The sequence below is a fragment of the Mauremys mutica genome, chromosome 4 (assembly GCF_020497125.1).
Source record: "Mauremys mutica isolate MM-2020 ecotype Southern chromosome 4, ASM2049712v1, whole genome shotgun sequence".
NCBI lineage: Eukaryota > Metazoa > Chordata > Testudines > Geoemydidae > Mauremys > Mauremys mutica.
Window position 1 is genome coordinate 54786048 of NC_059075.1, and position 23811 is coordinate 54809858.

At 39.2% G+C, this 23811-nt stretch overlaps 1 long non-coding RNA gene across 1 annotated transcript; it reads left to right on the forward strand.

Moving 5' to 3' along the window:
• The first annotated feature begins 1498 nt into the window (after positions 1 to 1498).
• LOC123368585 lies at positions 1499 to 22591 on the forward strand. The gene is made up of 4 exons (XR_006578826.1): positions 1499 to 1737; positions 12018 to 12164; positions 14669 to 14725; positions 22046 to 22591. It is a non-coding gene; the product is annotated as an uncharacterized LOC123368585 (long non-coding RNA).
• Positions 22592 to 23811: the final 1220 nt, after the last annotated feature.

Genomic DNA, 23811 nt, shown 5'->3' on the forward strand with positions numbered 1-23811 from the left:
TAAAAATCAGAGCCTACATGACTTGGGAACCTAAGCCCTATTTTCAAAAGTGACTTAGATACTTAGAAGTCTAAGTCACATTGACTTTCAATAACTTAGGGTCCTAAATCCTTTCTGAAAATGGACCTTACATTCTAAATCATTTAGGCACTTTTGAAAATTTTACCCTAATTGTTCAGTTGTATTGTTTAGGTATAATCTAATCAGGAGGCAAGTACACAGCTACGTCACCCCAGGGAACCTTGAGATGAATTCCATTTAGTTTCCCAGCACACTGGCAGAATGCAGCATGCGCCATGATGAATTCCCAGCCAGCTCTGCTGGACAGTGTGTAGAAGACAGGGTCCTGGTCCTGCATCCATACCACTAAATATCCTTTGGGGATGTCTTGCAGACATCAGTCAACACAAGGAGTACAATAGTGTCCAATGCAGAGGCATAAGGAGGACTCCTTGCACCTTCCCACATTGTGCACCCACAGAGCAAAAGGGTACATTCTGTCCTTAAATCAGGGAATTCAAATAAAAATGCAATAAAAACCTATTTAAGTTTCCCTTCTGCACCATAAAAACAAGGAAAAGAAACTCCTCTTAGCTCTATAAACTGAGCAGATTTCCTAGTATTGGATTCCTTAGACATGTTCCTTGGGCTTTCCCTTTTCAGTGTCCTCTCTCCTACTGCTTCTTGGGTCACATCCTCCTTTCACACCCAATGCTTCCACAGTTCCACTTTTCTTCTTCTGTTTCCAGGATCGTTCTTCCTCAAGCCTGTGCACGCATGCACACAGAGTCCAGTCAGGCAACATACTTGTTAACCTCCATTTGAGCTATGCTGACACTGGCTTTTGGGCAGCCAGAAGTGTGAAGTGTAACTAGTGTGTACCATGCCCACACAAGAAGTGACAGTTGGTGATGAAAGCCATGGAAGCAAAGAAGTGGTATAGGAGTCTCTTATTAAACAACCCCATGCTGCGTTCACCTACTGTCTATATCACATAGCTGTCATCTGTTCTAACCACTGGAACCAATCCTTTCACAAGCCAGCCTTGGTGAGTAATATGATGGGGGCGGGTGAAGTCTATTCCCAGGGATAAATTAGGGGGAAGGAGAGGTGAGATGGGAATGAATGCCATGCCATTTCATAATATGGATATTTTAGAGCAGAAATTCACACCAAGAAGGTGCCTCAGCTGTACAGCAGTGGTCAAACTAACATTTTCATTCCACAGATTAGGTGTAAATAGCTGCAGATTCATTGAAGTCAATGTTGCTGCACCTACTGGGTCTGAATTTAGCTCACAGTAGGGCTTGTGTATTACGCTACTGATCGCTACGGCAACATACTGTTTTTCTGCATGACCTAGATGCATTCTCCACTCACACAAAGGAATGTTACAGCACTGAAACAATGTTGTTCTGATCTTGTTCACCAGGGAAACAGATGAACTTCAGAGGTGCCTAAGGCAGCTCTAGATTATACCTTTGGGGGGGTGGTTTTTTACTCGTGCATGGAAGGAGCACACAGTGCTCCCATTTTTGTTTGGCTTGCCTCCTTGCTGCTTATGCTCCTAAAGAGCACATTACTTGCAATGTGCTGCCCACCCTGTTCTAAGCAATGAGGCAGCATCATAATATGTGGGACATTTTTTAAAACTGTTGTTGCCCGTGGATACAGTTGCTGTTGTTTCATTATTTTTTTTCTACTGAAGTTTCAATTGAGATGAAAACTTTTTCATTGGTAAGATTTTGCAGAAAATGTTATGAAATGTAAAGCCCACTGAAATCAACCAGAGTTTTTCCATTTAAGTTCAATGGGTTTGGCGCATTGTGCACATAGGAACTGCAGAGCATAAAAGCAGTTCTCCTGCCCAAGAGTAACCAGCCAGCTAGCCCACCCCTTTTGCATATAGCTGGGATCTAGTCAGTCAATTCCTCTTGAATGGAAAGCCAAAGGGAAATCAAATGTCAGCCATGGGAGATAAGAATCCCCCTAGACAAACTTCTTTGGTCGAATAAAGATGGTTGAGGTAAAGCACACATAATAGGAAACCTACTTATGTGACTGTAGAGTTTTATCTGGATATAGAGGCCTTCGAATTATTTATTTATACAAAGCAATATCAAACACAATTTCCACTCTAGGGGGAACTCTTAAATAATCAAACAAAAGGTTGTAGCTTCCTTGCCAAGTTATTTGAGGCTTCAAAGTTTAAAAAAAGGAAAAAGAAGCTACAACATGAAGTAATTTGATACACTTTGGCTCTGTTCCTATGAATCTGTTTCTCTCCACCTTCCACACAACATATTGTTTAAGTCTTGGCTATTTTTTCTCGCCCTTCTGCCCTGATAAGAATAGAAAGAAAAACATAAAAGTGGACTTAAATTGTGCTTAACCTTTTTCAAAATGTATGTACAGTACAGGGGTAAGGGGGGGTGTATAACAGTCATCAGCACAGCCAACCCTTTCTTTAGTCCCATGCACACTGCAACACCTCAGAGGAACTTTGTCGAATCTCTCTTTAATACAGACCACCAGAAAAGGGTTCACATAGAATAAAAATAAAGCTAATCTAATAAATACAATCATACAATGGGAGAAAATAATCTCAACACAAAATTGAATAAAAGCTGCATCAAAAAGACAATGAAGTCATTTTTCTGTCTGATTAGTTAAGTAAACAGCTGACTAGAATTAATGTAGGTTACAGACAGATTACACAGTGGGTTAAATTCACCAGATTTTCAGCTCTGCTGATGTGAGTTCAAATTGTGGACAAAACCCTGGGGTTAATGATCTTCTCCTAGTCCCCATGTGTGCGTACCCTTAAACCACTTATAGTTTGGCAGCCTCTGCACAGGAAAGGGCCAGGACAGGGTAGCAAGACGTTTGCATGGGAGAAATAGGGCCACATATAAAAATAAAACCCTCACTACTAGCAAAACTAATGAAAAACCCATGGCCAGATGCAATACTGGGCCTCTTAGTTGGAAGATCACAAAATGCAGTTCAGGAAAGGAAGGCAGAAATGGCTTTATGCCATCTTTGTGTTCTGCTATTTCTGCTTGTCCAAGGGGCCAGAATGACCCTCAATATATGTTGATATATATTAGAATAGGCCCAGACGCTGCTCTGATTTATTGCAACCTTACACAGCTACTGAGGTTTGTTCTGTAGCCCAGAACAGCCAAAGCACAGGGTGCTTCAGTCACTCATCCTTTTTCCCACCCCAGCCCCACCTCAGCCTATTCCTATGCCGGGGACTACACAGGAGAGTAGTTCAGGGCTGCTTATGGCAGCCCTATACCACCACCATGCTTGGGGATGTAGGTGCTGGAACTAGGGGTGCTAGAGGTATGGCAGTGCCCCCAGCATGAAGTGATTTCCAACATACACAGGGTTTACAGTTTGGTTCAGAGTAGCAGCCATGTTAGTCTGTATTCGCAAAAAGAACAGGAGTACTTGTGGCACCTTAGAGACTAACAAATTTATTGTAGCATAAGCTTTCGTGGGCTACAGCGCCATACACATGCATCTGATGAAGTGGGCTGTAGCCCACGAAAGCTTATGCTACGATAAATTTGTTCTTTTTTTAGTTTGGTTCAATGACTCTTAGTGCTCCCACTATGCAAATTATTCCAGAGCCCCTGCGTGGGGATACAGATTTTCAGAAAAAGAAGTTTCTCTTCTGCATTCCAATATTGAGAAATTTGTTTTCATTCTGAATCAGAACAAGAAGTCTCAAAATTTCTCACAGAATGAAAATTCCAATAAATAAATAAATAAATAATTTGAGACCATTGAAATATTTTGTTTTGATAAGGTCTAATTGTTTCATTTTGATAAGTTAAAAAAGTTGCATTCTGACTTTATCATTCTGAGTTATTTGATTTTGTTTTCTATGTAATATTAAATGTATTAATACAATATAATACTAACATTAATATTTAATATGAAACAAGTCAAAACGAAACAGTCAAAATGATTTGTGTCAGCTTTTTCCCATAGAAAATTTTGTTGAAATCATAATATTCCTGCTAAATGTTTTGATTTAGAAGAAAGTACACTTTTTGACAGAAGAGTGTTGCATGGCAAAATTTTCCACCAGCACTACAACTTGGGGATTCCCTAGGGAACAATGTAAAGGGACCACAGCAGGTTTTTACCAATTTCACACAAAATTTTTACATTTTTAAAGTGAAAATGGGCCATGTTAAATTGAAGCAAGGCATGATTTTCAATATTGTATGTGTAAAATTTACATATGGCTCACATGTGAAAATGCCACCCATCACACATGCTGTCTCCACAAATTCAGATATATTTGAAGTTTTCTGCTTTGGATTTTAGAATTACTGGTAGTTTTGCATCTTCAAGGCAGAGTGGCATCAGCAGAGCTGTACTATTAGTTCCTCACTTGGTCCTCCTGCCTTAGTGCAGGAGGCTGGACTAGATGATTTTTTGAGGTCCCTTCCAGCTCTACATTTCTATGATTCTATGATGCTCTCATGTAATCAGGGATATGCTAAGATTTGGAGCACTGAAGACTCCACTGAGCAGGAATAACAAATGGGAAAGTAGGCTCCCAACATCCATCAGTGAGACAACTGGGTTCTGAATTCATCTTCATGGTAAAGAAGAGATACCTAAAGCTAGGTCTACATAGCCCATGGCTGGGAGGCCGAGTCGACAGAGAGCTGGGCTCATGCTAGAGCTCTAAAAATAACTGTAGGTAGAGCTTTAAAGTTGCGACTTGGGCTCTGAATACATTCTACCACCACCACCCCTCCTGGTCTCTGTAGGAGGGAAAGGGGTTGCAGCCAGGACTGGGAGACAGACCACTGGGTAAGTGAACTTTCACCTGCTGATCACATCCAGCAAAATTGAACTGGGGCAAAACACCAGTTTCTGTGTAAATTATTAGGACTTATTTTCACTATACCAGAAACAATAACACTGTGTGCTTCCTTTCTTACATAGCCAGACAGTTTCCTACTGCACTTGGTTTGCTTCATGGTATTGATGGTACTGAGAGAGCACAAAGCCCTCACACAGTGTAGACTCTCTCTCTCTCTCTCTCTCTCTCTCTCCTCAGGTTCATTGTATTTCTTTGTGTGATTTTTCCACTCTAAGTCAGGGGAAACTATTAGGAGAGAGACAGATTTCTCTAATGAGCCTAGAGGTAATGCAAAATTCATGTTCTTTCACCTCAGTTGGGTAAGGCATGATACAAAAATAGAAAAAGGGAGCCGCTGCTCTCTCTCTCTCTCTCTCTTTTTTTTTTTCAGAAGCAGGTACCCTAGTTGCTACTGGGCATCATGACCCACTTGTTCATTTTTAGGAAGAAGAGGATACTTTCAATGGGAGAAGCTCAAGCATTAGATTTGCTCCTTGGAGCATTAATAAAAGGGCTCAGTTAGCTTCATCTCATTATTTTACTATGAGTATTGACTTTGGCCTAGAGTCATGTATAGATAAAATGGTGCAAGGTCTTGTCCTAAGTGATTACTCAGAATTACAAATCATTTCACGTGTAACTGAATACTGCAGCCTAGCTGGCAACCTGCCCCTTGCTTTCCCCACCTCCAGCCCCCCTTCGCCTCTAATAAGAGTGTGAATCCAGCTTTGGCTGAAGAGGCAATTAATCTTATTCACTGAGATCTGAATTTTAATTCACCAGCATGAGAAGAACATACTTGCCTATCACATGGCATTATGCCAACAAAGATTTCAGAAAAATGGTTAATAAGTGCCTCAGTAGCAGGCAAGCAACAAGCAGCATATAGCTGTATATATGTCCTTTCTCTAACAGTGTAAATTCTATTAGACAGGACTGTTTTTTAGCGTTTGTAATTGGCTGATCACATCTGATCATGTATAAAGGTTACCCACTAAATGTATGTGTTTTAAAAGAAATGAGCAAGAAAGTGAGAAAAATAAATTTTAGTAGCACTGGGATTCTAAAAGCCCATTATTTTTAAGAGTACAGAGAGGATCAATAAAATAAAGGGACACATAAAAGCACTAGGTACTCTTGGTACATCCAAATAAAATAAAATTGAAAGCGTAAGGTTCAACTTGTAAAGCACTGGACAGGAGATGAACACATAGTCTGTTAGGGATATACCAGGTTTCCTGAGTGCATCTCCTGTGCTATATTTTAGCAATTTCCCCCTGAGCAAGACCCTAGCATTTTGTCCGAGGCTTCTTTCAAATCTAGACTTGGTGGGAAGGAAAAATAAAAATCTTGAAGCAGTTTCTTTGTGCAAGTACCTATGAGCAAGTATATGATTTAAGATATGTCCCTGCTTAGTCAGATATCAAATTCCTGTAAGGTCACAAAACAGATTTTCCCCTCTAGTTTAGTACTTCCCTAAACAGTATAAAATGCTTTCAGTCAGCCACTATACCAAGCCATCAAAGACATAAAAGTGCCTGCTCACAAATGAATCTTAGATTCAATAATAAAAAATATATAATATTTTATTTACTAAATATGATAAGATCTTTTATGGGAATATGGCATTGGCAACACTTTCGGATACAACCATTATTCCTACATTTTTAAAAAATGGATCAAAATATAGAAAGCAGTATGGTATTTACAGCAGTTATTTCATTTCTTTTGTAAAGATGATATTAGTATCTTAAAATAATACAATGTCATTTCATTGTTTAGAATATAACAGACTAAACAATATGGCCCCAATTCTGCAAGCAATTTAAGGACAGGGCTAGTCCACTGAAATCAGTGAGGCCTTGACCTTGCCAAATGGGGGCCTAAATTATTAACTATGAACTTTAGCGATATGTAATGGATCTAGCATTGCAATAATTGCTTTGTAGGAGCATATGTATTTTTGGAATTGACAGGGTAGCTGTTCATTTTTCTGTTCAAATGTATATGTGTTTTTAATGTTCTTTGAGAAACCTTTTCAGGTCTTTAAAATAGAAATAATTGTAATTTATACTCTAAGTTTTATCTAAAGGGTACCAGCTATTTAAAAATTTTCAACAATTGGGGAAATACTTCACAGACATAGTTTGAAATTTAGCCCCTTCTAGTTAAATTCTAAAGATTTATACAACATGCAGACCTGTGTTTAACCCCTTGGTGTGATTGGTTCCATTGCCTGTGCCACTGCTAAGTACTTAAGTATCAGGAAATAATGACTCTTGGAAAAAGGGGTTAATCTTGCAGTTTCTGGAGCTATTCTTAAGAGCTTTCTTGACAGAGTGTTGCATGGAATACATTTGGTTGTTATAATTATTATAACTAGCTGAGGGCCCATTATGTGATAGGGTGTACTCAATAAATCTTTTGCCAAGCTGTGGTCATTTTACATGTCAAGTCATATTTCTACTTTTTAGAGTTCAGATTGTCATAGAGAGTTTGCGTGTTTTTGTTCTACCTTTCCACTTCTTCAGTGACATCTCCTGGATTGTTATTCCTGGCTTATAATCATAGCATGAAAATTGCATTTTATCTGTTTCTACTTAAATAAAAAAACAGAAATAAAGAACCAATAGAAAGCTACACTTTCTAAACACCAGTTCACAACAGGGCTCTGCTATTCCACTTGTTCTTGGGCGCACTTCAGTGATGGGCAGCTGCACAAAACCTTAAAGCAGATAGGTGGATTGTGCAAAGTAAATCAACTGCCTTCTTAGAAAGGATTCCATATGACCTATAGATTGCACTAGTTCATCATCATTTGACTTATTTTAAGAATTAAAGCCAATTTGACATATACAGACCACGAGCTTTCTCATGATGTTTACCTGCACGCATGAGCTTGAAGACATGTACCGTTACCATAGTTGCATGTGCAAATTCAGTACCTGTTCCTGCACATGCCTCATTAGGCACCTAACTGGCAATGTATGCATATATTTACTAAAATTTGTATGCACAATGACTGTGGTTGAATTTGCTATCCAGAGCATGCTTTTGCAAGCTCATTTTTTGTACATATGGGCCACTAAAATCTCCATTTTTGAAAACATGATCCTAAATATCTAGTGATACATTATAAAGAACTGGTCAGTTTTAGGGCAGGAGAGGCTGATGTTAGTGATATATATAGTGATATATATATCCCAGAGATTTGACTCCTCCCTATGGGCCCACACAATCCACCATCAATGAGAAACTTGAACACCTGAATATTCAAATTACTCTAACAGCTGGGAGAGTTGCTACTTTTGACATACCATTTGACTGGCATTACAATGTTCTCTAAAGAAAAATAAAGTTATGAGGATCAAACTTGATTTCATGCAAAATAAGCTTAAAGTTTGCATCTGAGTTGGTGGTGCAGCCAAAAAGATAAGTGTCAATTGAGCAGAAATTCAGAGGAATGGGAACTCATTCCAAAGTATATTCACTGTTATTGATCAGATTCCCTAACACTCCTGACTATTAGAAAGGTGAAGGGACAATGACTTCTATTCACAATCCTAGAACTGGTCAAAATTTTGAAAATTAAAAAAAAAGTTGTTTTTTTTAAATTAATGAAATATGTGTGGGGTTTTTTTACTAGCTTATAGAATCACTGACATTTTTCAGAATTTAAAAATGATGATAAAATTTTTTGAAATTTTTTTTCTGGCATTTTTTACCAACTCTGCACCAACCATTCAGACCATCTCTGGGGAAGCAGAAGACACGTGAAATGAATTTATGAGTTAACATTTTTATTAAACACGGTGCTAAAAGACAGTTTCTGACACGTGATGTTTTAACATCCCTTAGTGAAGGAGATCTGGCACACTGACCATAGGATGGGCCAGCTTGGCAGGGGCTGCTCCATTGGGAGTAGAGAAAGGATGCTCTTGCCAGCTGTTAAGAAAATGAGGTGTTCACCTAGTAAAATGCCTAGTAATGATTCATATTAGTAAAATAGTTCCTTTGTGGCCATTAATTGAATTGTTTCTTGTGCAGTGCTCTTTCCTTTTTAACACAAATGACTGGATAGCATAGCTTTCACTGACCTCCAATGACATAGGGAGACGTGAAATCTGCTGAGCAACACTGGCAGGGGTGGCGCTGGGGTGTGAGGAGGTGCGGAGAGGGCAGATGTTTGATCAGAATCAAGCCCAGAGCCTTCTTCATTCCAACTCTGGATTTTATACTGACTTTTATATATTAATTTATTAACATTTATAAAACCTCGATTTCCAAGATACAGGCCTTGGTGGAACCATCTGGTGAGAAAGAATGCTTATCTGATGAAAGTCAAAATTTAGGGACAGATCTTCAACCTGTGTAAATCTGATTTATTCCAGATGAGTCTCTGGCCTTCTGAGTCCAACTATTTTCCTTCTTTTACAATGCCTTTTTGATTTAGGCTTGTGTACACATGTTCCATTACTGAATTATAGCATGTTATTCAGTATCTATTCATTAAACTTTAGGATCTCAATGCTAATGGAGATAGGAAAGGATTAAAAATGAATATGCACTGCAGAAAACAGTGGGCTTCTCTTATTTTTCTTCTATTTTGTAGGTGGGGAAAACAATTAAAGGACATTATGGGAGGAGGGGGGAAAACACAAGTGAAACCCTATCAGAGTTTTTTTATTGATCACAGAAAGCTGGCATTAAGCATTCTCCAGCCAAAACTCAAATGAATATCAGATTCATTTTAAAGAGTCTGCATCATGTTTCCCTGCATTGGGATTTTCTTACTTTATAGTGCATGGAACACAGAGGACAGATGATATAGCTTAGGTGTAGGTAATCCCCTACCCTGCGAGAGATTTGTAGACTCAGTGATCATGTAAATTATTAATTAAAAGTAGAGGAAAAAGAAAAGAGTAAACAGATTTGGTATGTGACCATGTTATTTGCTTTTAGCTTTGATAACCTCTCACATTTAATTACATGTAAAAGGCTTTCTTGTATCACTTGTCAAAATTACAAAAATAGATATTTTCGACTTCCTCTCTGGCACTTTTAGGTGTCCTATGAAAACCACAACAGGGTATTGAATGTATATGTTTGTCTGGGTGACTACTCTGCAAATCAAGATGGATGGGATTTTTTCCCTTTAATTAGTAAGCCCAGCTGGTCCCTGAGAAGGAGAGTGGGTTTGATTTTGTGGGACTTCTAGGCTATTGTACCACCAAAGTTTCAGTGATTCATTAGAGAACTGGCTTTCACTGGTTTAAGTCTCTCCAGCAGGGGATCACGACAATTTAGGCTGAGATCATGGATGGGGAGTGTTCTAACACAAATGCTAACATATTGTGTAGGGATTTATCATATAATGGGAGACGCATTTATTTTAGCTAGTTCTGACTCCTACAATCATCATAAAACGGTCAAAAGGATTTTCATACACTTCTAGCAGAATTCCCAAATCTTATCTCTTTTATTACCAGTTTTTTTCAGTGTTGACTCACTCCATCGTCCCCACCCGCAAAGAGACACTTCTTTTGAGATCAAGGCTTAAGGGCTATCCAGGCTGCACAAGTTTGGTTCTGGACTTTCATTTGCTATTTCAGTCTGAAGTCATCTCTTTCTAGAGGAGCTCAGATCTTTCCTTTTCATTCAGCAACTGTTTGTCAATCTGCCTTGCCTTGTGTGGGAGAGCTACAGCTCCATTCAACAGCCAAGAGAGGTTGCTACAAGCACAAAGCAGCTGGACCCTTATCTTAATGGAACCCCTCTGTATGTTAAAAGGCTTCCACTAGTCCAGGCACTACTGGTGACAAGCTGATTTCTAATTAAACCTGAAATTTCTATGTGGCAGCATATAATACTGCTACCAAGCCACCATCTTTTAAAATGTGATTTTCTACTAGGGTTTTGTATTTAGCAAGACTTTAGGGAGCTATATTTGCTGCTGGGGTTTTCTGCTGGTTTGCTAAATATACTGTAAGTAGCTCTGCACTCTGTTTTAAAACTTAATAAGTTTTTACAACTTATATCAATACCCCATAACTGAAAGTGTGTAATGATTCTTAGAGATGGGTGGTCCAATCCTGTTACAGATGGCCCATGTGCTGGTGTCATAAATGACCATTTTATAGATGGATAATGTACTAGAGTCATAATTCTTTATTGCTGATGGTTATTGCACTAGATCATGACCCTTGGATATTGAAAGTCAGTTTTTAATATCACAACCATTTAGGGAGGTTAATGGACTAGGTTTTGCAGTTTTTGACCTTTTGCTGCTGAGGGTTAGAAGGTTGCATTTGTGCACTAAACTACCAGAACATATCTGTTTATTTATCTTAGCTGTAATAGACATAGTTACTATTTTTCTCATGAAGCTAAGAGCAGTGTGACTTGCAAGAAGCTAAGTTGTCAGAGCTGCAGCTTGTGAGAAATGTGCAATATGAGATTATGCAATTCTTATTAATGAAATAGTGTTTGTTAACTTTTAATCCTTATGATGTTTTATGCACAAAAATATAGTTGATGTTAGACTTTATCTGGTAGAAAAAAAAATGAAATCAGTAGTCCTGATTAAAGAAATGTTTAAGGGGTCACGGAAGGTTATGTGGTTGGCTAAGCTACCTATTTGTGGCTGGTTCAGGTGATTTGTGTACCCATCTGAAATGGTCACAGGGGATTCATCACAAGGCTTACGCCTTGCTGTTTAAGTGCATGACTTCCCTTGCTTCAGAAACCATTTCTCCTGTGCTATAAAATGTCTGCAACATAAAGGCAGCCATTTTAGTGCTTCTCTGACAGTAAGCCTGGCATTAGGTCTGTGGCATCAATAATGATAGTGAGTACAGCACATAAACATAACAAAAAATTAAAAACCAGGTTTTCTTCCTTTTACTAGCCCAAACTAATTTGTTTTTATTTAGGAAGTAAAAGCTGTGGGGAGAGAAGGGAGGGCAAAGGAAAGATGCCTCTGAGCTTTACAGTAGTCAAACACATTGAGGGAGGAAACAGTCATTAAATCCTGGGTGTAAAGAAAAACAATATATTTTTAAAAAAGAAGTTTGTTTTTAAATATAAATGTGTGTTTTGATTTTTTTATCTTGTTTCCTAAAAGGGATCTAATGAAGAGAGACCTTGACAACAGAGCCAGAGAGATGGTGAAATCATGGGAGCAAGAAGTGGGGACGCTAAAGAAAAAAAGTCAAAACATAACAGCATCTCTAAAGATTGCCACCCAACCAAAGCTACTATGGCAAAAGCTGTAAGCCTAAAATTTCTGTATAGTTCTGGTTACATGTGCATGCTACATAAACCGGCATATTAAATCAATTCTCTTCAAAAAGTATATTTGCAGCCTTCTCAATCATTTCCAGTGTAAAAGCTGGATTTTTACTTAGTTATTTTAAAGGCTTTCCAAACAGCATTTGTTATTACTATTATTTCTTAATAAAGTTACTTATGTATTAATTCTACAGTACTATGCCTCTGTGGGGAGGTTTAGAGGCAAACAAAGCATGTTCCGACCTCAAAGAGTTTATAAAAGATTTCATTCAGACCTAACAGATCTGAATTTTTCATCCCTATTTATCCTTCTTCTGCTCATCCCCACCACCTTTTCTTTAACTGCTTCTTCTTGTCTATTTCAGAAGGGCAGGTGGGAGTGTGGCACTTTCACTTGTGAAGTCTGCAATGCTGAATGATTCCAATATAATCAAACTACACTTTTATAGTGTTCCTTTCTGCCATGCAGCCCAGAGTGCTAACAGACTAATAAAATTAGCAGCTCAGATAATGATGAGCAGGGCAGGTCAAACAAAACAATCTTTGAGCCTTGGAACTGAACCTGAAATGGTATTGGTCACAAACAGGCCAGAGACAGTGATGAGGGGTGGTGAGATAGGACTTAGCCAAATCCTGAAAATAGATATTTGGGGAGTATTTTTGATGCACTGGAAGATGGATCCTGTATGCTGCTGAGTACCTCCTGCAAGTTAACAGGAAGTCAAAGTAGACTAAATTAGTTTCAGTCAATAGGAACTGAGAGAACTCAGCACCTTGCAGAATCAGGCCCTAACACCCAACCTGTTTGTTTTTGTTTTGTTTTGGGTTTTGGGGTGGGTTTATTTTGTAATCACTTTCCAATCAGAATTGTGTTTTCTGAGTTATCTAGATGCAAGGGATATTTCTAACTCTAGCTCATCTGTAGTTGATTATCTCATTTTACCTTCAGCTTGACTCCATTTGCAATGAAAAAAAGATATCAGTTAACCAAATGTTGATGTGATGAAGTACTTCTGATGTGGATTTTTTCCCCCAGGAATGTTTGGGGAGATAAAAGTCAACAGTACATTTGCAGCTTGAGTTTATGGAAATTTCCTGAACTCAACCAAAAAGCTTACGGATTTCACTGCACGATAGGCAACGTTTCTTTATTATGGGGATCTAATCCAAAGCTGACAAAGCTGCCATATAAATTGGGGGGAGGGGGCGGGGAGAAGATATCTTTTGAGATTTACACTGGTGCAAGTTAGGTGCAAGTGCTTTTTTGCCTATCAAATGGGTGACCGTCCGATCAATTAACTACAGAATATAGTACTTAAAGTGATGAAGAAAGACATTGGATGGTCAAGTGATTAATGCCAAGCTCCCTTTCCCAGGTTAGAAATCCTAATTGTGTTTAGCACTGACCTCCATCCTCATTGCTATCAATATATGTACAAGATTTTAACTGAGACTGGAAAAAATAAATAATTCTCTCCAGCTTTTTCTAAAAAAAAATAAAAAATCTCTTTTTACAGAAACAAAACAAAAAGACATAGCATAGTTAAATGTATCATTCTTTTCCCTATCTGAAACGTGGCTCCTGAGGGATAATAGTGTTGAATTGCTCAGTTACATATTTTGTATTTCCTTCCTATTTTACTCTTTCTCTCCCCCTTCTCCTTTACTCATTGCTTACTCCTTTTTTGTTTGTACAATGTTCTTTTATTCTGAGCAATATAACATTTTAGTTCTTGTAATAAATGCCTTCATGTGAAGCAGTTCAGCTTAGAGAATGTTATTAGACTGTGCTCTCAGGCAGTGCACCTTCACACGATCAATACAAATCTGGGGTTCTGTTCATTCCTTCTTTGCTTAAATTCTCTGCAAATGTGCAAGAGAAGCAGCAGAGGGTGTCATCAATCATGGGCTACTGTGACATATGCTGAAACCTGACCAATGTTGAGATGTTTTAATAAGGCATCCATTAAAACCCTCAAATAAATTGCAATTTGAAAACAGAACATAATACCGGCCAAGTTTTCCTCATCCATCTTGTGGCATGTCATGTAATGTAATTGCACTGTTAATTTATCCAAGAACTTTCTCAGTACACTGTTTCATTGGCATTGCTTAATTTCCCTGAAGACTATTTGTGTATATGTGTGTGTGCACGTGTGTGTCTGCTTCTGCTTCAGGGGTAGAGTAATGTTTCTGCTTAGCATGGCATTAGCCAGAGAGCTAATCAAAGATTTGAAATGTTTGACATTTTGTCAATGGCTCCTCAGCTTTCTGATGTAGCCTCACCAGCTCTGGCCTAGAGCATGACCCCCTTCCTCCTCCTTGCCCAACTTGCCATTGGTTTATGCCCCTCAAGAGTGGGATCACTCACAGTGCCTGTGGATCCCATCAATAAATATTGACAAAAGGGTTTAGGGACCATTTAAGATCGCAAAGCAATGGCACTCAAAATAAGACAATACTGATTTCTGTTCCCTTGCTCAGGATGTGTGCATGGAGTTTTGACAAGGATGAGGAAAACGTGAAGCTGTAAATCAATAGGTAGGAATGAAAAAGTGTTTTTGTAGAATAATGTCAAAGTGATTACATTTAATATATTTTTTTAAAAAGGGGCTGGGAGGAAATATACAGGCAAGATCTCATATAGATTTCTTTGTCTTCCACGCATAAATCTAAAAATAAGCAATGCAATTCCTCATATAGAGCTGCATCAGCAGATTTTTTCACTTTTATTTATTCTTCTGGGTTTTTTTACTCAATTGTTTATCTCTTTTTGCTGTGAAAGAAACCATTGATAGGCATAACACAGGGCTGCCATGTACATTCAGTTAAAATCTAGTCTGCCACTCTAACTATAATACCAATCAGATATTGGTTTAAATCTATTAAATGTCTTCTCAAGGTCCTCCATTTTGAAGAATTAATGGGAGTAGACAAACAAAGGGTGCTGACTATTTTTTTTAACAAAATGAAATCACTGCTATATATCAAACGATAATAATAAATAGTTATCAAAATAAATAAACAAGGGCAATTACATGTATCTTCTACAACTGATATCTGTTAGGACAACATTCACTTTTTTAGTAGGGTTGGTCCAAATGTCAAATTTGGCTTCACTGATTTTAGATGTGCTGTAGGCATGTATCTAATCAAAAATTTTGGCCTTTAAGAGTCTGGTTTTCAGAAGTGCTCAGGATGACAGATATTGCAATCCCAATCATATATTTGGGGATCATTGTATTCAGTTTACGGTTTACATACCGAGGTTCAAACTGGATTTTCCAGAAACTAGGAGAAAAAAGAAAAAACTTGGGATATATAAATGCTGAGTTTAAACAGACTCAAGGCCTTCATTTTGAGTGAGCAATCGGACAGGACATTTTGCCTAACAGGAGGCCCTAATTCTACTGAAGAGTTGGAATGGCTGTGGCCTACGAGGGCCTAAAAGACTGAGGGGTGATTTCTGGTATGTTTATTAGTAAGCATGTAGGAACTTTTATTGTCTTTATGTGTTTTTTCTGTGGTATTTTGTCAAAAAAAAAATTCTTCTCAGAAAGCTGTGTGGGAACTTGTAAATCTTGTAACTGCAGGCACACACAGATCATTGTCCTTGGAGAAAAAGCAAAGCACAGGGGGTGGTGTTTAGACATACTGGCTTACTGGAGGTATCACAGTGTATGGCAGGAATATACAGCCTTTAATTACTGTCAGAAGGGAGTGGGCATGGGTCCCTGCCCAGAGACAGGTGATTGATAGAGTCCTGAAACCTGACTGGGCACTCCTGGAGTGGACACAAAGTCCAGGCACAGTTATCATAAAATGATGACACTCAACACCCCGAATTCCACTGGAAGTCATTGGGAATGGCAAGTACTCAGCACCTCTGAAAATCAGGCTCTGAATGTCCAGGGGTGAGTAGCGAGGGTATTAAGTGCATAACGGATTTTCAAGCCATTGTACTTCTAGAATCCAGCTCATCACTTTAAGTACTGTGAGATCATTTAAGAAAAAAAAAAAGCTCTATTTTCTACAAGCACCTGACGTTTCATTTTTTGTCATCAAATTTAGGCATCAAAATATAATGCATTTTAGCAAAGGCATATATACGAGGAAATCTTACTGCTGTCACTAACAAGGGTTTCCTTCCATGTATGGAGGGCAGTTGACAAAAGCAACAGAACAATAGATATTATCCATCAAAAAGCCTGAATTGTTAGGGCTCAAAGCATCATTTATATGGACTTCAGCTACAATTCTGCTAATAATCAACATTTTCAGAAAAGTAAGTGTGCATTTGTCTGCAGAAAAAAATGTGCATTTGCTCACTTAATTTTTCCATGCAATTACCATAATTTCACATCCAAATTAAGCAACTCTATGCACATACACTTCCTTGAAATTCAGGTCTTATCTGTAGCATACATGCCGTCCCTTTTTTATCCTTAAACATTTAAAATAATAAATTTAAAAGTGCTTTAAAAATTATTTCTGTTCAATCAGTCTTAAAAATCCTCATTGTGATTATCTAAGGGTGATTTTTTTAATCCATTATGCAGTGAACATCGGTGAAACCACCCAGTTTTGCCACTGATTACAATGACATATCATTAGTGCAATAATCATATTACTTACATTTTTTTATTTTCAATTTATGGAAAATTCAAATACCAGGGTAACATTATTTAGCTAAAACAGGACAAAGAAATATTTTTAAGGGTGACCATTGTCCTGTGTGTATGAACTACTGCTTTGGATTAAACTGACATTTCATTCCCACTCTTGAAATTCATGAGAGTAATGAAATGTCAATACATAGGGAACAGGAACTTCAACTCCTTCAATATAATTCAAGGAAAAGAAGTGAATATGAATATGAAGATATTGATTAATGTGAAAATGTGTGTTTGGTGAATAATTTAAATAAAGTTCCTGTGTTTGTTTTATACAATTTGAGCACGATTCTCACGTATACTAAAATTGCTTTACGCTGCTCGTTCTCATTGTGGTTGCTTTTACGTGGCCAGAGCAATGTAGAGCAGTCTTAGGGGCTAGTCTACACTGGAAACGTTAAAGTGCTGCCATGGCAATGCTTTAACGTGGCTTGTGTGGTAACGGCAGAGCGCTGGGAGAGAGCTTTCCCAGCACTCTAAAAAACCACCTCCACGAGGGGCGAAGCTCCCAGCGCTGGTGCACTGTCTACACTGGCACTTTACAGCGCTGAAACTTGCTGCACTCCGGGGTGTGTTTTTTCATACCGCCTGAGCAAGAAAGTTGCAGCGCATAAAGGGTACATCTACATGGCAAACAAAGGTGTGATTGCAGTATGGGTAGGCATATGTAGATGGCTCAGATAACAATGGTAGTGAGAAAGTGCCAATGTGGGCTTCGGTGCAGGCTAGCTATACCAGTACTAGCCTACCAGCATGGGCGGCAGGTTATATATTTGTGTGGGGCCCGGGCCCCAGCAATATTCAGGGCTGGGCGCCCTGCTCCAGCAATAGTTGGAGCTGGGTCTCTTCCCGCCGCCCCCCCCCCCCCCCGTCCTGCCTGGATCGGCCCCGGCCACCGCAGGTCTCCCCCCGCCGCCGCGACCCTGCCTGGAGCAGGTCCCAGCCCCCGCCTGCCACCCCCCCTCCGCGTGTTCCCCCCCCTCCGCCGCGTTGTGTTGCGTCCCTGCCTGACAGAACGCAGCGCGCCTCTCCCCTGCCTGCTGCCCGGAGGGCTCCCAGCAGATTTGCTGTCTGCTGCCGCAGGGTCCTAGTGCCTGCCCACCGCCAGTACTGGCAAGGCAGGCTGCCCTTACCCTGAGCCTCTCCAACCCCAAACCCTCAGCCCCAGCCAGAGCCCTCATTCCCCCCGCACCCTAATCCTCAGCCCCAGCCCTGAGCACCCCCACATCATGAACCCCTCATCCCCCTGCACCCTAATCCTCAGCCCCAGCCAGAGCCCTCATCCCCCCGCACCCTAATCCTCTGCCCCAGCCCTGAGCGCCCCCACATCATGAACCCCTCATCCACAGCCCTCACCCCACACTCCAAACCTCTGCCCTAGCCCTGAGCCCCCTCGCATCATGAACCCCTCATCCACAGCCCTCACCCCACAGCCCAACCCTCTTCCCTAGCCCTGAGCCCCCTCCTGCATCATGTACCCCTCATCCTCAGCCCCACAGTCCTCACCCTGCACTCCCTCCTATCCCCAAACTCCCTCCCCCTTCCCACACACCCCTTCCCAACCCCAAACTCCATCCCAAAGCCTGCACCCTTCACCTCCTCCTGCACACCCACCCCCTGCCCCAGCCCAGAGCCTGCACCCAGCACCCTTCCTGCACCCTAATCCCCAGCCCAGGATCTGCACCCCAGACCTCCCCCGCCGAGCCCCCTCCCAGAGCCTTAGGCAGGTGGGGGCGGAGTTGGGGGGGGCGGAGTTGGGGGCGGGTTCTGGGCCCCACCAAAATTTTTACAAACTTGCCACCCATGCCTACCAGGGATTCGGGATATGTACTTGGGTTACTGGCCCATGTTGGGGTCCATGCTACTGCATCTTCACTGCTATTATTATCCACACTATCTCAATTAAAGCTAGCATGGACATGTCTACCTGTGATGAAATCATACCTTCATTTGTGATGTAGACATACACTTAGTGTAAATGAGAATCAGGCTCGGAGTTTAAAATAAAAAGAAACAACAAAATAGAGTAAGCAGAGGCAAAGCACAAAGAACATACTCATGCATTTAAGATACAGACGTGCACCCTTTATAGAAATCAACGGAATGACTATTTAGTTTCTCAAAGAAGAAACACAGGGACATTTAAAGGATAAGGGTTTGACTATACCTGCCCCAGTTAACCCTGAGAGTTTTTTTTTAAATGAGTTGATTTGTTTTACTTTTTGATTTCCTTTCTATGAGCTCTTTCTTGAACTAATTTACAATTTTTGCATCTATTGCTCGCTTCAGCAATGTGTTCTATATTCACTCACCCTTTGTGTAATTAAATTCTGCTTGAATTGCTTATAGGCTTAAGCTCCCTCCTTAACTTCAATCTGTGACCTCTTGTTTCTGAGTTACTAAAATTATACTGAGCTTACCATATATAACCTTGTTTGACTACTAAAATACCTGTGTCTGAATTCAATTTGAAGTTCAGATCTATGGGCAAAAAACTATGTAAACTTACATTTTAATAGAAACCTTAATCCTTAAAAACCCCTAACATTGTTGTTGACATTTTAGAACCCTAGTGAGATAAAATTCTATTTTACATTATAAAAAAAAACCCAGCCACACACAAAAACCCCAACAATCAACAAGCAAGCAAACAAGAACATGCCCTTCACCCAGCTCTAACATTGCCTGCCCCCACAAAAAATATTAGTTTAAATATTTTTTACTCCAAACATGGATATGATTGAATGTTTTAAGCTCCCATTTGCTCTATTTATAATATGCATTTTTATGTACTTTCCTAATGCCCTTGTAGTTATGAGTTTCTTAAAGCAACAGCCTCCTTTTTAACTCCATTGATTTGAAAACAATCCTGGGAAAATGTGCCAGTAAACCAACATGACCACATGCAATGATATTTTCAAGACAACCTCAAGAGAAAACCATTTAAATTTCATAGCATAAATCTGCGTTCCTGCCCAACCTTCTGTTAGCAAGTTGCTTGCAGAACTCTCATGCTAATTCTCCACCAAACCTCCAGTTTTATGAAAGCTATATTTTACCTGTTTGGTTATTTGCAGCCACAGGAGAGTTGAAAAAGGAATATTAGCACCACTCACATTTTATACTGGGAGTCACAGTACTTGGTTGACCCCTTTTTCAGGTCCTATTGAATTTCCTATACAAAGGAAATGAAAATGTTTTATATTTAATACAGCAACACATAACAAGAGGTTTAGTTATTATGTGTAGTGCTGCAATTTTCAGCTTTGGTTTCAATGCTTTGAATAGAAGTGAAAGTGAATTTTTCTGCTTTTGTTATTTATCCCTAATCAGCTTTGATATAGCATATATATGATAACGAGAGATATATATATTTTAGTGGTTTTTACTTCCATTTTACAGCTATGAGCGAATTAGTGAAATGACTTGACCCAAGTCAAAAGCAACTCACACTGGATTAGACCTCATCCACCTACTAATTCCATCCTCCAAAGCCGTTGTTCTAACTACTAGACCATGAAGTCAATATTATGATTTTATTTAGATTGTTCAAATCCTTTCATTACTAAATAGAATACAGAAAATACATGGTGCCCCTACTGAAGTCAGTGGGGGCAAGTACAAGCTGGGTAATAAGAAATGGCTAATTGCAACTGAAATAATGTCCTGAAATCTAAAAAATCATAGGATGGCAAAATTTACTCACTACTGAAATTATAACATTTTTTAAAAATGAAGTATTTGAGGTTCATTCATGAACAATCATACTTTTTATTTTTCTTCTATCCCCAAATAAAATAGGTGTTCAAGTAGCCCACAAAATTTAGAAGGTAAGACTGTCAAATGTAGTTTGTACAAACCAATTACAGGGAACCCTGGGGGTTTTACAACCACTCAACACATACTTTGCACATTTTAAAAAAAAATCATACAAGAAGCTTCTTATTAAGAACGGTCATACTGCATCAGACCAATGGTCCATCTAGCCCAGTATCCTGTCTTCTGACGGTGGCCAATGCCAGGTACTTCGGAAGGAATGAACAGGGTGATTATTGAGTGATCTAGCCCCTGTCACCCAGTCCCAGTTTCTGGTAGTTAGAGGCTTAGGACGCCCTAACTATCACCCTAATAGCCAGTGATGGACCTGTCCTCCATGAACTTATCTAATTCTTTTTTTGGACCCAGTTACAGTTTTGGCCTTCACAACATCCCATGGCAACAAGTTCCACAGATTGGCTGTGCATTGTGTGAAGTTGTATATCCTTTTGTTTGTTTTCAGCTTACTGCCTATTAATTTCATTGGGTGATTCCTGGTTCTTGTGTTATGAGAAGGGGTAGATAACACTTCCTTATTTACTTTCTCCACACCAGTCATGATCTTATAGAAATCTATCAGATCCCCTTCCCTCTGCCATCTCTTTTCCAAGGTGAACAGTCCCAGTCTTTTTAATCTCTCCTCATTTGGAGGCTGTTCCTCCCCCCTAATCATTTTTGTTGTCCTTCTCTGTATCTTTTCCAATTCTAATCTATCTTTTTTTAAGTGGAGAAACCAGAACTGAACACAATATTCAAGGTATGAGCATACTGTGGATTTATATATAGTGGAATTATTATATTTTCTGTCTCATTATCTATCCCTCTCCTAATGGTTCCTAATATTCTGTTTGCTTTTTTGACTACTGCTGCACATTGAGCAGATGTTTTCAGAAAACTATCCACAATGAGTCCAAAATCTTTTTCTTGAGTGGTAACAGCTAATTTATTCATAGATTCTAGGACTGGAAGAGACGTCGAGAGGTCATTGAGTCCAGTCCCCTGCCCTCATAGCAGGACCAAATACTGTCTAGCGAAGACCATCCCTGATAGATATTTATCTAACCTACTCTTAAATATCTCCAGAGATGGAGATTCCACAACCTCCCTAGGCAATTTATTCCAGTGTTTAACCACCCTGATAGTTAGGAACTTTTTCCTAATTTAGACCCCATCCTTTTGTATGTATAGTTAGGATTATGTTTTTCAATGTGCATTAATCAGCACTGAATTTCAATCTGCCATTTTTTGCCCCTTCACTCAGTTTTGTGAGATCCCTGTGTAGCTCTTTGCAGTCTGCGTTAGACTTAACTATCTTGAGTAATTTTCTATCATCCACAAATTTTGCCACCTCACTGTTTACCCCTTTTTTCAGATCGCTTATGAATATATTGAACAGCACAGATCCATGGGGGACACTGCTATTCACTGGAACGATTTTCTCAAAGTAAATGGTGAAACTCAACTACATGAAGAAAGTAAGATATAGAGCAAAAGGGATAAACATAGTGATGTGATTTTTACATAAGAATGGCGAGAGAAACAGAATTACTTAAAGAATATTTTTTAAAAAAACCCTAAAGCTGATTTGACTAATTCGTCTTGGCATTTTCTTCCAAGTTCTAATACTTCTTGGCATTTTCTTCCAAGTTCTAAACTAATTTAGTGCAGGAAAATACAGTACAGTTAGCATTCAACTTTAATTGCAATGAGGTGACAACATACTGAGTAACTCATTATGAGTTGTAGATGTGTTTACAATGAGTTGACAATGTGTTGGATAAAGTGTTCTTCTAAAGTTGTAGATCTATTTACAGTGAGCAGTGGGGGAATGTTCATTAGTTGTCGATTTGTTTGTTTACATTGTTTTCGATTTGCAATTGCGATAAAACAAATTGCAGACTGATGAAGGATGATTGTTTGTGTGCTTTAATGATTTACTGTAGTAGCTTGTCTGAAAACGTACTTAACTCTCCTTCATCTGTCAGTTTCCATTGCAAAAGCTTCCAGTCATAATAGTTTTATTAGCACAGCATGGGCCATTTCTAAGAACATTATGCATCTAAAAAATCTTGGTGCTTTCCTGTTCAGTCTGTTGTATTTTGGCGGGGTGTGCTGAACAGAATTCTTTCTGCTTCGTACAAGCTTATACCTTTTAAGGTTGCAACTTGAGCAGAAATTAATGAGCTCCAAGATGTACACATCTAAAGCTGGACACAGTCTTTTTCTGAAAATTCTTTTCTAATTGCTGCCAGTCAATGATGTCAGGTGTTTAAAATCCTACTGCTGTCTGCTACTACTACCTAATCCAAAAGGACTATTTAAAAATTACCATCAGGTTATGCTGGGTTATATGACACAATGAAATCCAATATACACTGGAGAGCACTGAAAAGCTCCTTGTTACAGTGCCTCTTTCAATAGTTTGCAGTAATTTGGTATAATCTACATATAATATACTGTGTTGTCACAGTAACTGTATTCTCTTTCATAACTTCTGTCCAAAATAAAGTACAGACAAAAAATAATTTTGTTGATTGTATTGTTTCCACATCTCATTACACATATTTTCCATCACCATTCCCTGTTGCCCAGGAACAGGTGGGTTTCACAAGTTCTCTGTCTTTCTGAATTATTTTCAAAGAGCATCATATTACATATTCAACTCTCCTTTCTCTCACCACCCTCCACTGTACCCACTGGTAAATGATGCAAAGACTCATCATCTTGCAATGATTAGAATGGGATATTCATGCAGCCTGATTTGAGTTTCCCACCTAAACTGATGGAACATGGAAGCATGCAAATCCCCATTATAAATAAGGAAAGCCACAGTTTGCACAGATGGAGTTTCAGTTAGGGGTAAATAGCAGTATTGCCAACCTCAAATGTTCAAAAATCATGAGTCAGGCTCACCCAAAATCATGAGATTGGTTTTAAAATCATGAGATTATGTAAAAATAATAGATTTGGTGGTATTTTTATTTGCCTTACTTTTTGAGCCTTAAGGGTATGTTGGGGTCACATTTTGAAGCTTTCTCCACAGCCACGTGGGCTAGAAACTTACTTTTTCTTTAAGAATGAAGACTGAAATCATCACATCTCCACTTGACTCCAGGAGCTGGGGCTTTAAGGAAAACA